The sequence below is a fragment of the Hevea brasiliensis genome, chromosome 3 (assembly GCF_030052815.1).
Source record: "Hevea brasiliensis isolate MT/VB/25A 57/8 chromosome 3, ASM3005281v1, whole genome shotgun sequence".
NCBI lineage: Eukaryota > Viridiplantae > Streptophyta > Magnoliopsida > Malpighiales > Euphorbiaceae > Hevea > Hevea brasiliensis.
The window spans coordinates 58001784-58017031 of NC_079495.1; the positions used below are offsets into that span (position 1 = coordinate 58001784).

General features: G+C 36.0%; 1 non-coding gene across 1 annotated transcript; it reads right to left on the reverse strand.

Moving 5' to 3' along the window:
- Positions 1-14117: 14117 nt before the first annotated feature.
- On the reverse strand, positions 14118-14224 carry LOC131178938 (small nucleolar RNA R71). Its single transcript, XR_009147945.1, has one exon. It is a non-coding gene; the product is annotated as a small nucleolar RNA R71 (small nucleolar RNA).
- Positions 14225-15248: the final 1024 nt, after the last annotated feature.

Consider the following 15248-nt stretch of genomic DNA (forward strand, 5'->3'; position numbering starts at 1 on the left):
ATCCTTTGACAGCACTTTTTAGGAGTTTTAAAGAAACTCACATTCTGCACTCTCTCCAACCGTCTTGAGGAGAAGAATATTAGTATCAAGAGGAGTTTTCCAGCTGAAGTTCCACAAGATCAAAGCTGCAAACTCTCTTTGGTTCCTTCATTCCATCTCCTTAAACAGATTTTTATTGTTTTATTTCTTCTATATGATTTCTTTTTATTGTCTTTACCTTTTTATCATGATGTTTGTTGAACTCATGCGTGAGTAGTTTTCATATTCTGGAATTGGGAGAGTAATGCTTGTAATCATTGTTATGGATAAACATTAAGTTTATTTATTGGATTTGAGATTTGTTCCTTGATTTAATTTCTTGTGAACTTAATGCATGCTATGTGCTGGTACCCACTTAGTATTGATTGTAGATATTAATTGAAGGACTGAAAGGTGAAGATTACTCTTAGAAAATCAAGATCTTGAACCTAGGAATTTTGACCTAGACATAGGCTGATACCCTTGTGGAATTTCAAAACTGGTCAAAGACCTTAAAGGATTTTAATTAATTTGATTGCCACGAAAGTCGGGTTTAAGTTAATTAGAATACACCCTAGGTGCCTTGAGAGAGGACTTAGGATACGTTAGGATCGATTTCCATCAAGGTAAACGATTCTTAATCCAGTAAATAAATAAGATAACATCCATAGTAAGATTCAAGTGTGAAATCTTAATTCCAGAATTGTTCCAAAATAGATTACTTCATTTTAAGTTTATCATTTTAGTGTTTAAAATAGATAACTTTCATTCCCTCATTGTTTGATAGCTTAAATAGTCAAAATTACTGTGTAGTTGGTACTTACTTGTAATACCCCTATTTGCATAGCCTGGTATATTTCACTATTCCGGTGACCGATGTCAGTCTGAAGAATTAAGGGAATTAGAATCACACTTAAGACAACTAGATAAGCCCTGAACAAAAATAATTAGTAATTGTCAATTAGTTAAGTATAAATAAGAAAAACAGAACATAAGAAGTTAAACGAGCCGAGAGTCACAGCGATGGGTGACTTTCTCGGGAAGGGCTGTGAAGTCGATTTAAACTCAAATTTCGAACAGTAAAATGTAACGCTGGGGTCCTTAGGACTATTGCGAACATAGTGGAAAAGAGAAAATCACAAAAAAAGAATTGTTAAGCCAGTCAAATAATTAGGTCAAAGATCCAAAAGAAATATTGAATTATTTGCAACCGGGTCGAACCGGCGAGGGGCAATTTGGTCAATTGAACCCTAGAGCTGACTCCTAACCTAACTGTCAAATAAAATCGGAGAAAAGAAAATTTCAGAATTGGGAATTGAGTTTAAATTCAGATTGGTTAGGGGCATTCTGTAGGCAGTATGACCAAGGTCTTTTTTAGGGACTAAAACTGAAAATTTACAAGGGTAATTGGTGTGAGGCCAATTGGGAATAAAACTAGACACAAAATGACACATTTTTCATTTAGGAATCATGCCCAAAAAGTGACTAAAACCTAGTGAACAAATTGACCAAATCCGGATTAGGCAATCTGACCTGTACAAAAATGACCAAATGAATTCATTTGGCCATAACTTGGGCTAGGCAGGTCTAAATGACCTGAAATTTTACCAGTAGAAATCTGAGATATAGACCTAAAACTTTCATGGAGAACACAAACCCAAATTATTCTCTTAACTAAGTCATTTAGTCACCCAAAGTTGGTGACCTAAAACTGCCTGAACCCAGAATTTGCCCAGAAATCTGGGTAAGTCCAATCCGGCAGCTATGATTCAAATGGATATAACTTGAGCTACAAAACTCCAAATGGAGTGATCCAAAAAGGAGAATAAAGTTAAGACAATAAGAAACAATTTCTATGAAGAAAACTTAGCCAAATTCTAGCAGCAAAATGACTAATGGAACAGTGCAACATAAGACACAAAAACTGAAAATTTGCAAAATTGCCTAAAAGACTTAAAATTTGAGTAAACAACCAAAACCAACAAATTTAGTAACCAAAATGTGGTATGTGAGTGAAATTGGAATTCCCATACTTATTAAGCATTAGAAAGTCAACAAATTGACTTGAATAGTGTAGTGAATAGTAACCCCGAAACATAAATTTTAAAGAACGCCAAGTTTAGCGTATTAAAGCTAGGTAAAAATAAATTCGAAATTGTTTTTGGATTTATGATAAGTTATGATACTGAAACACTGTAAAATTGTGTGTTTTAGTGGAAAAGAATACAGGGAAAGAACCCGAGGGATCGAGTCAAGGACAAGAGGCGACTTGTATAAGGTTTGTGCACAATATAGAATTTCTGTAAATTTTCTTCTGCACATCGTTTTGAATGAATTGAAATATTGAATTGTGATATCATTGTCTTGAAATATTTATTATGCTTTTAATTTAAATTGTTGAAAATTTAATTGTATATATTTGAAATGGCATCAAATGTTTAGTAAATTATTAAGATAGTTTTGAAACCACAGTGTCATGACCATATATTTGAATACCTCACTAGCATGACTAGTGGGGGAAATCAGTTTCGAATTTTGATTCCTTCTCTGTCTGAAGTGTTGAGGTGTGTGCTAGTAGAAGAAGAAAAAGAATGGGTTCCCATATATTTGAGCTAGCTAGCCTTGTGTTGTGACTTCTCCTTAGCCTCTGGCTATTAAGATGATATTTGTTTCAAATGGCATGATATAACTGTGTGTTTTTATGAAATTTGTTTTGAGGCTTTCGAAATGAAATTGTTGGATTAAAATCTTGTAAATCATGTTTGAAATTTATATCTCATGTTCAGTTTAATTTTTGAATAAATATAATTTAAATTCTGCATAAAGATTATTTTAGTATGTTGTGCACCACTGAGTCCTAATACTCAGCGATGGCTGTTATTGCTGTTGCAGATATAGAGACTAGAGGAGTAGCAGAGTGTGTTCCTAAGGATTGAGGAGCTACCTACCCTGAAGTTCATCGGGTATATTTTATACCTTAATTGTAAAAATTATTTTGATGTATGTAATATATGTAAATGTAGGAAAATGGTCATGAACAGTTGTATAGAGTTGTATAAAACTTGTAATAAATTTTAGTTTGGATTTTTCTTAATGTAAATTTTTGTAATGATGTATATAAATTACTTTATCTTTATTGAGATATGAATGGAAATATTTTGTTTTAATTTGAATGAAATTGAATTATATTATTTGTTGATGTTGAATTTTGGAAATTAAGAAATGATGTTGAAATTGGTTGGGATGGATGTTGAATTGATGAAGTTGTTGAGATAAATCTTTGAAAGTGCTTTTTACAGATATTTGAAGAACTTTTTTCTCTAAATACAGATGGCACTCTGCCGAAATTTTTATAAAATTTACGAAAAAATAAAATGGGAGAAAAATTTTAACTAGTTTTCAAACTCTAATTAAATGTTTTAATACCTATTAGAAAATGCTCACCACTTATAAAAGTAAGAAAATTGTTTTAAAATCCCTTGTAGGGTACTTAATGAGTTATCGGTAGGTGAAGTTCGGTAGTTCATTAGGTATTCTACGGGATCATGTTATGCATTACAGAGGGGTAAGGTGTGACATATTTTAGTAGTATCAGAGCAAATTTTTAAAGTATATTTTAACTTGTGAATTTGTGTCTTTCCTTGTTAAGTACAACTGCTTAATGTCCTTATTTGTTACATACAGTGCATTACATCATAAATATGAACTAACAGAGAGAAATCTTCTTGTGTTATTTGTTCAAGAGATATCCTACTCCAGACTGTTATGGAAGAAGGGGATCGCTCTGTTGAGCAATCTATTGAATCTGAGGCACAAGGGGAAGCCCCAGCTCTATAGAATGTTAGTGGGTTAGTAGCACTAGCCCCACAAATGCCGCAGTTCCCTGCACAATTTGCTTAGCAGATGGCTGCGATGTTCCAACAAATGGCTGGGGCTATGCCTTCTCAAGCTCCACCCCAGACTACTGTGGTGCAACCATAGCCTCTAGTCAGATAGTATGATAACCTGTTGAAGTATGGGGCTACGGATTTTAAGGGTACAGTAGACCATTTAGAGGCAGAGCAGTGGCTAGAGAGGATGGATCGAGTATTTATGAAGCTACACTGCTCAAATGAGTTGAAATTTGAATACTCAGTATCGCTACTGCAAGGGGATGAGTATGATTGGTGGAAGACCATCTCCCACAGCTTGGCTGAACCACTAGTACTGACCTGGGATGACTTCATCAGAGAGTTCAGACAAAAATACGTCCTAGATGCATATGTTGACCAGAAACTACAAGAATTTCTGAGTTTGAAGCAAGGCAACAGAACAGTGGCAGAATATGAGAGGGAGTTCTCCCGCTTAAGCCACTTTGCTGGGAGTCTCCTTTCTACCAGCAAGGAAAGGTGCAAGAGATTTGAGATGGGTTTGAAGCCCAGCCTACGGATGCAAGTAGTGGGATTCAGACACAGTAATTTCTCAGAGCTCATTTCTCAAGCACTTGAGTTGGAAAGAATTGAATCAAAAGCGACCCCAGCAAAAGAAAAATCAGAGAAAGCTGAAAAATCAAAGAAAGACAAGGGGGAAAAGTCAGTAGAGCAAAGTCCTAGTGGTACCTCAGGAAAGAGGAAGAAATTTGGGGGACCTAGCAGAGGTTGAGGTGGAAGGTTTGGAAGGGGCAGATTCTCTGGACAGAGACCCCCTAGATCTGGTCAGCAGTCGAGCAGGGGTTCACAACCTCCCCGGCCCTGTGAGACTTATGGCAAGGTTTATAGAGGAGAATGCTATTGGGCAACAGGAGCCTATTTTAACTGTGAAGGCAAGGGCCATCTTGCTAAAGACTACACTAGTGCTCCTAGATTTGGTCCAGCTCCTACTACTGCAGAAGGATCTATTCAGAGTCCTGCTCCTAGAGGTTCACAACCGGTTGGCAGAGGAAGAGGCAGAGGTAGAGGCAATGCTTCGGGCAGTCAGGGTACTGTTGGTCAGTCAGCACAAGGAAGTGCTTCAGCTAGGGTTTATTCAATGAGACAGCAGAAGAGGCTGAGACTTCCGATGTTGTAGCTGGTACATTCTCTATCTCTATCAAGATGTATTTGTACTGTTTGATTCGGGTTCAACCACTCATATGTTAGTGCTAGCATCGTCAGTTCACTTGCTGTTCTATATGTCAAAATGGGTTTTGAAGAGCTAGTAACTAGTCCGTTAGGACAAGAGGTTCGGGTCAATAGAATCTATAGAGACTATCCTTTGGTGATCCAAGGACATGTTTTTCTGTCAGATTTAATTGAAATGCCCTTCAGAGATTATGATATTATTTTGGGCATGGATTGGTTAGCCATGCATCACACCATGATTGACTGTAGACTAAAGATAGTCACTTTTTGGTCTCCCTCTGTACGGTGATGTGGTAATACATGGGGAGAGGCAGTTACTGCCATCAAACATCATTTCGGCTACACTAGCCAGAAGGATGATCAGAAAGGGGTGTGAAGCATACTTGGCACATGTGACAGACACCCAAGTGGGGAGTCTAGCACTGATAGACATCCCTAATATATGTGACTTTCCAGATGTGTTTCCTAATGAATTGCCAGGATTACCTCCAGAAAGAGAGGTGTAGTTTGAGATTGATGTTATGCCTGGTATGGACCCAATCTCTATAACACCATATAGAATGGCACCTGCAGAATTGAAAGAGTTGAAAATGTAGTTACAAGAGCTGCTTGACAAAGGCTTTATCCGCCCTAATGTGTCACCTTAGGGAGCGCCAGTGTTGTTTGTCAAGAAGAAAGATAGCACTCTCCGCTTATGTATCGACTATCGGTAGTTGAATAAAGTGGCAATAAAGAACAGATACCCATTGCCCCGTATTGATGACTTATTTGATCAGCTGAGGGGTGCAGCTGTGTTCTCCAAGATTGACCTGAGATCAAGTTATTATCAGCTAAAAGTACAAGAGCAGAGTATTCCTAAAACTGCCTTTAGAACCCGTTATGGCCATTATGAGTTCTTAGTCATGCCATTCGGGTTAACCAATGCTTGGGCTACTTTTATGGATATGATGAACACTATCTTCAGACCATACCTCGATTAGTTTGTGGTGGTATTCATTTATGATATATTGGTTTATTCGAGGAGTGCAGAAGAGCATGATAGACATCTGCAAATTGTACTGCAGACTTTGAGGGAGAAACAGCTATACGCCAAATTGTCGAAGTGTGAATTTTGGCTGAAGGAAATATCCTTCTTAGGGCATGTAGTATCAGTAGAGGGCATCAAGGTAGATCCAAGTAAGATAGAAGCTGTCCTTAATTGGAGGCCACCCAGAAATATCACAGAGATTCACAGTTTTTTGGGTTTAGCTGGATACTACCGTCATTTGGTGAAGGGATTTTCTATGTTGGCATCTCCATTGACTAAGCTACTTCGAAAAGATGTGAAATTTCAGTGGACGGATAAATGTCAACAGAGTTTTGATGAATTGAAGAGGTGTTTGATTAAGGCTCCAGTCCTAACTTTACCTACTCCGGGTAAAGAATACACAGTTTACAGTGATGCTTCTCACAATGGGTTAGGCTGTGTATTAATGCAAGATCAAAATGTCATTGCCTATGCATCACGCCAGCTAAAACTGCATGAGAGGAATTATTCGACACATGATTTAGAACTAGCAGCTATAGTGTTCGCTCTTGAGATCTGGAGACACTATTTGTATGAGGAGAAGTGCTACATCTACACTAATCATAAGGTTTGAAGTATTTGGGCACCCAGAAAGAGTTGAATTTGAGACAGAGGAGATGGTTAGAGTTAATAAAAGACTATGATTGTCTGATAGACTATCAGCCAGGGAAAGCTAATGTGGTGGCTGACGGCTTAAGTCGCAAGACTATGGCAAGTCTATTGGTTACTCCTTTGTTTATGGTACATGAGTTGAGATCATTATATACCAGCTTAGAGATTAATGATGAGGGGCAGATAGCAGTTGCATGGCATGTACAGCCAGTGTTGATTGATAAGATAAGAATGGCTGCTCAGAATGATCAAAAGTATAAGAAGCTATTGGAAGAAGTCTGACAGGGTAAGAAACCAGAATTCTCAATAAGAGATGATGGTCTACTGCTACACCAGGGCAGAATGTGTTTTCCTAATGATGTTACTTTGAGGCAGATCATTTTAAAGGAAGCACATGAGTCTCCTTTTGCCATGCACCCTGGTGGCACAAAAATGTATAGAGGGCTAAAGGAGCATTACTAGTGGATGGGTATGAAAGAGATGTGGCAGAGTTTGTTTCCAAATGCCTAACTTGTCAGCAAGTGAAGGCAGAGCATCAAGTACCCGCTGGGTTGTTACATCCACTACCAGTACCAAAATAGAAATGGGAGAGAATAACAATGGATTTTGTGATGGGACTTCTAAGGACACAGAAGAGTCATGATGCAGTTTGGGTCATTATTGACAGACTAACCAAGTCTGATCATTTTCTGTCAGTTCAGATGGACTACAGTTTAGAAAGATTGGCCAAGTTATACATTGATGAGATAGTAAGACTGCATGGAGTGCCAGTATCCATTGTATTTGACCGAGATCCTAGGTTCACTTCTAGATTCTGGGATAGTCTTCAGAGAGCCCTAGGAACTAGATTGAACTTTAGTATGGCATTCCACCCACAGACAGATGGATAGTCTGATAGGGTAATTCAGATCTTGGAGGACATGCTACGGGCTTGTGTGATTGAATTTGAGGGCAGTTGGACATACACTTGCCTTTGATTGAGTTTGCTTACAACAATAGCTACCAATCAAGCATTGGGATGCCTCCATATGAAGCTTTGTATGGCAGAAAGTGCAAAACTCCCCTATGTTGGGATGAAGTAGGCGAAAGAAAGATGATTGGGCCCAAAATTCTTCAGCAGACCGAGGAGAAGATCAGGGTGATCAGAGATTGACTTAAGACTGCATCAGACCGTCAGAAGTCCTATATTGATTTAAAGAGAAGGGATATTGAGTATGCAGTGGGTGAGAAAGTATTCCTCAAGGTTTCCCCTTGGAAGAGGATTATGAGATTCGGCAGAAAGGGGAAACTAAGTCCTCGTTTTATTGGGCCATATGAGGTTCTGGAAAGAGTGGGTCCTTTGTCATATAGTTTGGCACTACCTCCAGAGTTAGAGAAGATACATAATGTCTTCCATGTGTCTATGTTGAGGAGGTATCGATTATACCCATCTCATGTCCTACCAATAGAAGAGATTGAGGTGAATCGAAACCTCACATATGAGGAAGAACCCATAGAGATTCTGGCTTATGAGGTGAAGTAGCTATGGAACAAGCAGATACCGTTAGTGAAAGTGCTGTGGAACTATCATTCAAGCCAAGAAGCTACTTGGAAACGAGAGGAGGACATGAGGAGACAACACCCACAGCTATTTAGAGACTGATACCAGTTAAAATTTCGAGACGAAATTTATTTTAAGGGGGGTAGAATTGTAATACCCCTATTTGCATAGCCTGATATATTTCACTATTCCAGTGATCGGTGTCGGTCCAGATAATTAAGGGGATTAGAATCACACTTAAGACAAATAGATAAGCCCTGAACACAAATAATTAGTAATTTTCAATTAGTTGAGTATAAATAAGAAAAATAGAACATAAGAAGATAAACGAGTTGAGAGTCACAGCAATGGGTGACCTTCTTGGGAAGGACTGCAAAGTTAATTTAAACTCAAATTTCAAACCGTAAAATGTGACACTACAGTCCTTAGGACTATTGCGAACACAGTGGAAAAGAGAAAATCACAAAAAAGAATTGTTAAGCCAGTTAAGTAATTAGGTCAATGATCCAAAAGAAATATTAAATTATTTGTAAATTAGGTCGAACCGGAGAGGGGCAATTTAGTCAATTGACCCCTAGAGCTGACTCCTGACCTAACTGTCAAATAAAATCGGAGAAAAGAAAATTTCAGAATCGGGAATTGAGTTTAAATTCGGATTGGTTATGGGCATTCTGCAGGCAGCATGACCAAGGTCCCTTTTAGGGACCAAAAATAAAAATTTATAAGCCCAATTAGTGTGAGGCCAATTGGCAATGAAACTAGACACAAAATGACACATTTTTTGTATAGAAGTCATGCCCATAAAGTGACTTAAACCTAGTGAACAAATTGACCAAATCCAGATTAGGCAATCTGACCTGTACAAAAATGACCAAATGAACAGTGTTTGTTCATTTGGTCATAACTTGGGATAGGCAGGTCTAAATGACCTGAAATTTTACCAGTAGAAAGCTGAGATATAGACCTAAAACTTTCATGAAGAACACAAACCCAAATTATTCCCTTAACCAAGTCATTTAGTCACCCAAATTTGGTGACCTAAAACTGCCTGAACCCAGATTTTGCCCAAAAATCTGGGTAAATCCAATCCGGCAACCATGATTCAAATGGCTATAACTTGAGCTAAAAAACTCCAAATGGAGTGATCCAAAAAGGAGAATAAATTTAAGGCAATAAGAAACAATTTCTATGAAGAAAACTTAGCCAAATTGTAGCAGCAAAATGACCAATAGAATAGTGCAACATAAAACACAAAAACTGAAAATTTGCAAAATTGTCTAAAAGATTTAAAACTTGAGTAAACAACCAAAACTAACAAATTTATTAACCAAAATGTGGTATGTAGGTGAATTTAGAATTCCCATACCTATTAAGCATTAGAAAGTCAACAAATTGACTTGAATAGTATAGTGAATAGTAACCCCGAAACACAAATTTTAAAGAACGCCAAGTTTAGCGTATTAAAGCTAGGTAAAAGTAAATTTGAAATTATTTTTGGGTTTATGATAAGTTATGCTACTGAAACATTGTGAAATTGTGTGTTTCAGTGGAAAAGAATACCGGGAAAGGACCCGAGGGATCGAGTCAAGGCCAAGAGGTGACTCATATAAGGTTTGTGTACAACATAGAATTTCTATAAATTTTCTTCTGCACATCGTTTTGAATGAATTGAAATATTGAATTGTGATATCATTGTCTTGAAATGTTTATTATGCTTTTAATTTAAATTGTTGAAAGTTTAATTGTATATATTTGAAATGGCATCAAATGTTTAGTAAATTATTAAGATAGTTTTGAAACCACAGTGTCATGACCATATTTTTGAATACCTCACTAGCATGACTAGTAGGGGAAATCAGTTTCGAATTTTGATTCCTTCTCTGGCTGAAGTGTTGAGGTGTGTGCCAGTAGAAGAAGAAAAAGAATGGGTTCTCATATATTTGAGCTAGCTAGCCTTGTGTTGTGACTTCTCCTTAGCCTCTGGCTATTGAGATGATATTTGTTTCGAATGCTATGATATAATTGTGTGTTTTTATGAAATTTATTTTGAGGCTTTCGAAATGAAATTGTTGGATTAAAATCTTATAAATCATGTTTGAAATTTATATCTCATGTTCAGTTTAATTTTTGAATAAATATGATTTAAATTCTGCATAAAGATTATTTTAGTATGTTGTGCACCACTGAGTCCTAGTACCCAGTGATGGCTGTTATTGCTGTCACAGATATAGAGACTAGAGAAGCAGCAGAGTGAGCTGCTGAGGATTGAGGAGCTACCTACCCTAAAGTTTATCGGGTATATTCTATACCTTGATTGTAAAAATTATTTTGATGTATGTAATGTATGTAAATGTAGGAAAATGGTCATGAGCAGTTGTATAGAGTTGTATAACACTTGTAATAAATTTTAATTTGGATGGATTTTTCTTAATGTGAATTTTTGTAATGATGTATATAAATTGCTTTATCTTTATTGAAATATGAATGGAAATATTTTGTTTTAATTTGAATGAAATTGAATTATATTTTTTGATGATGTTGAATTTTGGAAATTGAGAAATGATGTTGAAATTGATTAGGATGGATGTTAAATTGATGAAGTTGTTAAGATTAATCTTTGAAAGTGATTTTTACAGGTATTTAATGAACTATTTGTTAGTAGTATGCCCTAGAGCATATCATTTAGTAAGTATCTTGTACATATTTTTATTAATAAAAGGCATTTCCACTTTTCCGTTTACATAATATATTTATGTGTAATAGAAAATGTCCATTGATATTTTGTTAGAAATATTATACTTAAGTTGTTAAGAATATGAGTGACAGTATTTCTAGTACAAAGTATCATAAATAGGTTCACAATCGAGGATACTTCATAATAAGGACATGACTTTTCCAGAAAGATTTTATTCATGTTTGTTACCAAGTTATTTATATGAGATATAAATAAGATGGAATGTTGAGTCTCATGCCATATAGCAAACATGACAGGCACTTATAAATGATAAGTAGGCCGAACCAGTGACACTTATAACAAGCACATGGAGTTTACTCTTGTCAATGTTTTGTCATAAATCATATTAGTGCATATAATCTTTAGACCTGAGATAGCACAGTTATCTTGTATATAGGTAGTTTGAGTTTGATACTGCTTTCATACTTGTACTGTGTATGGGTATATGGGCATGTGTTGGCTCCTACTAGTTATATATGGAGGTAGGTGTTGATCAAGATGGAATCTGTTCCTCTAAGTAAATAGAGATAAAATCCTATGTTCATTTAATTGTTCTTGATGTTTCAAGTTCTTGGCCAGGACAGATAGATTTAATCAGAAAAGAGTTTCTGATGAGAAAATCTTTTTAATCAAGAACTGGAATTAAAAGAGAACATAATATTCATAGCAAATGGAGTTTGACATAAACCATGACTCCAGCTTGAGTTGGGATTTTGTAACGGAGAGATTCCAGTGCATGGTAACATATGATTATAGGTTCATTTAAGGTAAACCTTATTACTAATTGGGTGGCCATGGCATGCTATGCTAGGTGTTAACCATGGTCTATGAGGTGCATAAAATGATTTAAAGAAATCATTTATGGTAAGAAAGAGTTCTGATGATATTAAGAGTTGATATCATATCTCATTGCCAATTAGTGATGAGCCTAGTAAGTCACACACATACACAAGTTATCACCTAATTAAATATGATTTAATTAATTAATTAAAGAGTTTAATTGATTAATTAAATAGGTTTGGTTTGCAATTAGATTGCAAAGTCCCTGGCATGACTTGAAACCAAATCTAGATTATTGGATGTATAGTATGAGTTAAATTTATATTTAAAGTGTTTAAATATGAATTTAATTAATGAGAAATTAATTAATAGAGATTAATTAATTAATTTATATTTGATATAAATTGATTAGAAGAAGAGAAATAATTATTTTGGGTTAAGAACTCAAAATTAAGACACAGTGGCATTTTGGTCATTTCGCAGTGTGACACGTGGCACCATGAGATGGTGACACATGGCATTACACATAAGCTTGCCAAATGTCTTTTAATCATGTAAGATGATTAAAATTAAGATTAAATATAGGTTTGACACTGGGCACAATGTGATTGGTTCACTTAAATCTAGAGCTAATCAAAGGGTGACATGTGGCAAGGGTTTAATGTGTTAACCTAGCTATATAAGTGTTGTTATGAGAAAAATAAAATACAACCAGCAGCCACACTCCTTTGTCATGCCATTTTGAAGCTCTCCCTCTCTTCCTCTTTATCTCTCATCAATTCAAAGAGATTAGCCATCAATCTCTTGAATTAAAAATACTAGAAATTGTTTATAGTGTCCTGTTTACATCTCTAATCTCTTAAAAGGAAGAACTTGAATTTCTAATTAATAGAAAAAGCTTTAGAAGTTGTTCAAGGGCTGTCATAGGTGTTCTTAGTGTGGACAAGCTAGAGGGACAACATTTGGTGTCCTGAAGACGAATCTCAAAGGCGCAAATATGCTGCAGCGCATCAAGAGGTTAGTGTAATCGTTCTTGATTTAATCTAGGGTTCTAAAATTAATCTGATTAATTTTAAAATCTTAAATGGCAAATACAGATCCAAAAAACATATTAAAAGAGTTTTAATATGTTGTTTATCATTGAAATCAAATAGATAAAAATAAATCTTGCATGATGCATGTGACCCTAGGTGAAAATTTTTGAATTCAATGGTATAAACTTGTGCTTTTCATGCTTCTGTTCCTTCACTATTTTCTCAAAATACAAAAGGCACTCTGTTGAAATTTTTATAAAATTTGCAGAAAAATAAAATGGGATAAAAATTTTAATTAGTTTTCAAACTCTAATTAAATGTTTTAATACCTATTAGAAAATGCTCACCACTTATAAAAGTAAGAAAATTGTTTTAAAATCCCTTGTAGGGTACTTAATGAGTTATCGGTAGGTGAAGTTCGGTAGTTCATTAGGTATCCTACGGGATCATGTTATGCCTTACAAAGGGGTAAGGTGTGACATTACTAATCAAATTCCTCGTGGGAACGATACTTTACTCATCACTTTATTATTTGTTAACGATCCGTGCACTTGCAGTGGTTGTAAAACTAGCATAACAAGTTTTTGGCGCCGTTGCTGGGGATTTTGGATTTAGTAATATCGAGCGATAGGCAATTTAGCTGATTTAGACAATTATATTTATTATTTAATTTTATTTGATTTGTTTTATTTCTTTTCTCTCAGGTGCCCGATCTGGTATATGACCAGAACAAGGCCAGAAGAAGAAATTTTGAACTGTGATCCGAAGATAGATAGAACTCTGAGAGCCATTAGGAGGGAAAGGAAACATCAAGAGCAAGATCAAGAAGATCCTGAAATTCCAACCATGGCCGATAATAATGACAGACTAATACTCTTAAGAGACTATAGAGCTCCATCTATCCAAGGATTTCAGCCCAGTGTCACTAGATCCACAGTAGAAGCCAACAACTTTGAGTTAAAACCAGTGTGGCTTCAAATGATTCAATAAATCCAGTTTGGAGGTTCACCAACAGAAGATTAAACACTATCACCTCCAGTGCTTTCTCGCCCTATGTGACACATTCAAGATGAATGGAGTTTTTGATTAAGCCATAAGACTCAAGGCATTCCCATTCTCCCTTCGAGACAGAGCAAGGAAGTGGTTACTCTCTCAACTAGTTGGAACATTCACCACATGGGAAAACCTCTCGCAAGCTTTTCTAGCAAGATACTTCCCACCTACAAAGACTGTAAGACTGAGACTTGAGCTCAACACCTTCAGACAAAAGGAAGGTGAATCACTCTATGATGCATGAGAAAGATATAAAGACCTACAGAGGGAATGTCCAAACCATGGCATAGAGGATTGGCTACTAGTGCAAAACTTCTATAATGGGTTACTACCCTCTATAAGAAGCATAGTTGATTCAGCTGCAGAAGGTGACCTAATGGAGAAAACAGCGACACAAGCACTTAAACTTTTAGAGAGGGTTGCATACCATAATTATGAGTGGTCAAATGAAAGAGGAAATGCAAGGAGAACAACAGGGGTCCTAGAAGTAGACGCCCTAAGCATGATAAATGCCCAATTTGATCAGCTCACAAGGAGGCTTGATAAAATGCAAGCCAATGCAATAGGAATAAATAGTCAACAAGAGGAAACTACGAGGACAATGTCTGGTTTGAGTTTGAGGGGGGGGGGGGTACAAGTGCATTTTATTTCTTGCATATCAAATATCATTACATGCATAATCATTACACTGTTTAAATTCAGCTATGTTATTCTTGTGTATCAAAATTTCAGAAAATTTTTGAAAATTTTAAACTTTGAACTGTGAAACTTAGCATTATAACCAATTTCTAGTAAGCTAATAATTGGACTCCATGGGATAGAGGAATGAATGTATCTGGATAGGCAAAAAGGGATTCTAACATGTTATCTGTGAAAAACCTAATCTCTTTAGTGGAACTAGACTAGTTAAACCTCTTCATAGCCATTAATCTATCACATTGAACTTGTAAAATTAGGAGAAAATTTTTTGAAATACAAGCAAACCTAAAAATTTCTTAGCAGCTCTAGAACATATCTCTTAGACCTATCAAGGTGAAATCCTAGCATATGCTTGATGAAGAAATGATTAAGGCATTTTTTCCTATAGCCTCACTAAGTCTTAGCCACCCCTAATTAAAATGTATATCCCTTGTAGCTAACTTGAAGCCTATATTTATCCCTTAGATTTTCCTTGCTTACCCATATTATTTACCTAGCCCCTAGCCTAAACACATACCTACCCTTTTGAGGAAGCTAAATGCATAAGTAAAAAGTGTATTAAAGTGCAAAAAGAAAATGGAGAGAGGATGAAGAACTTGAGAAAGAGTGCAAG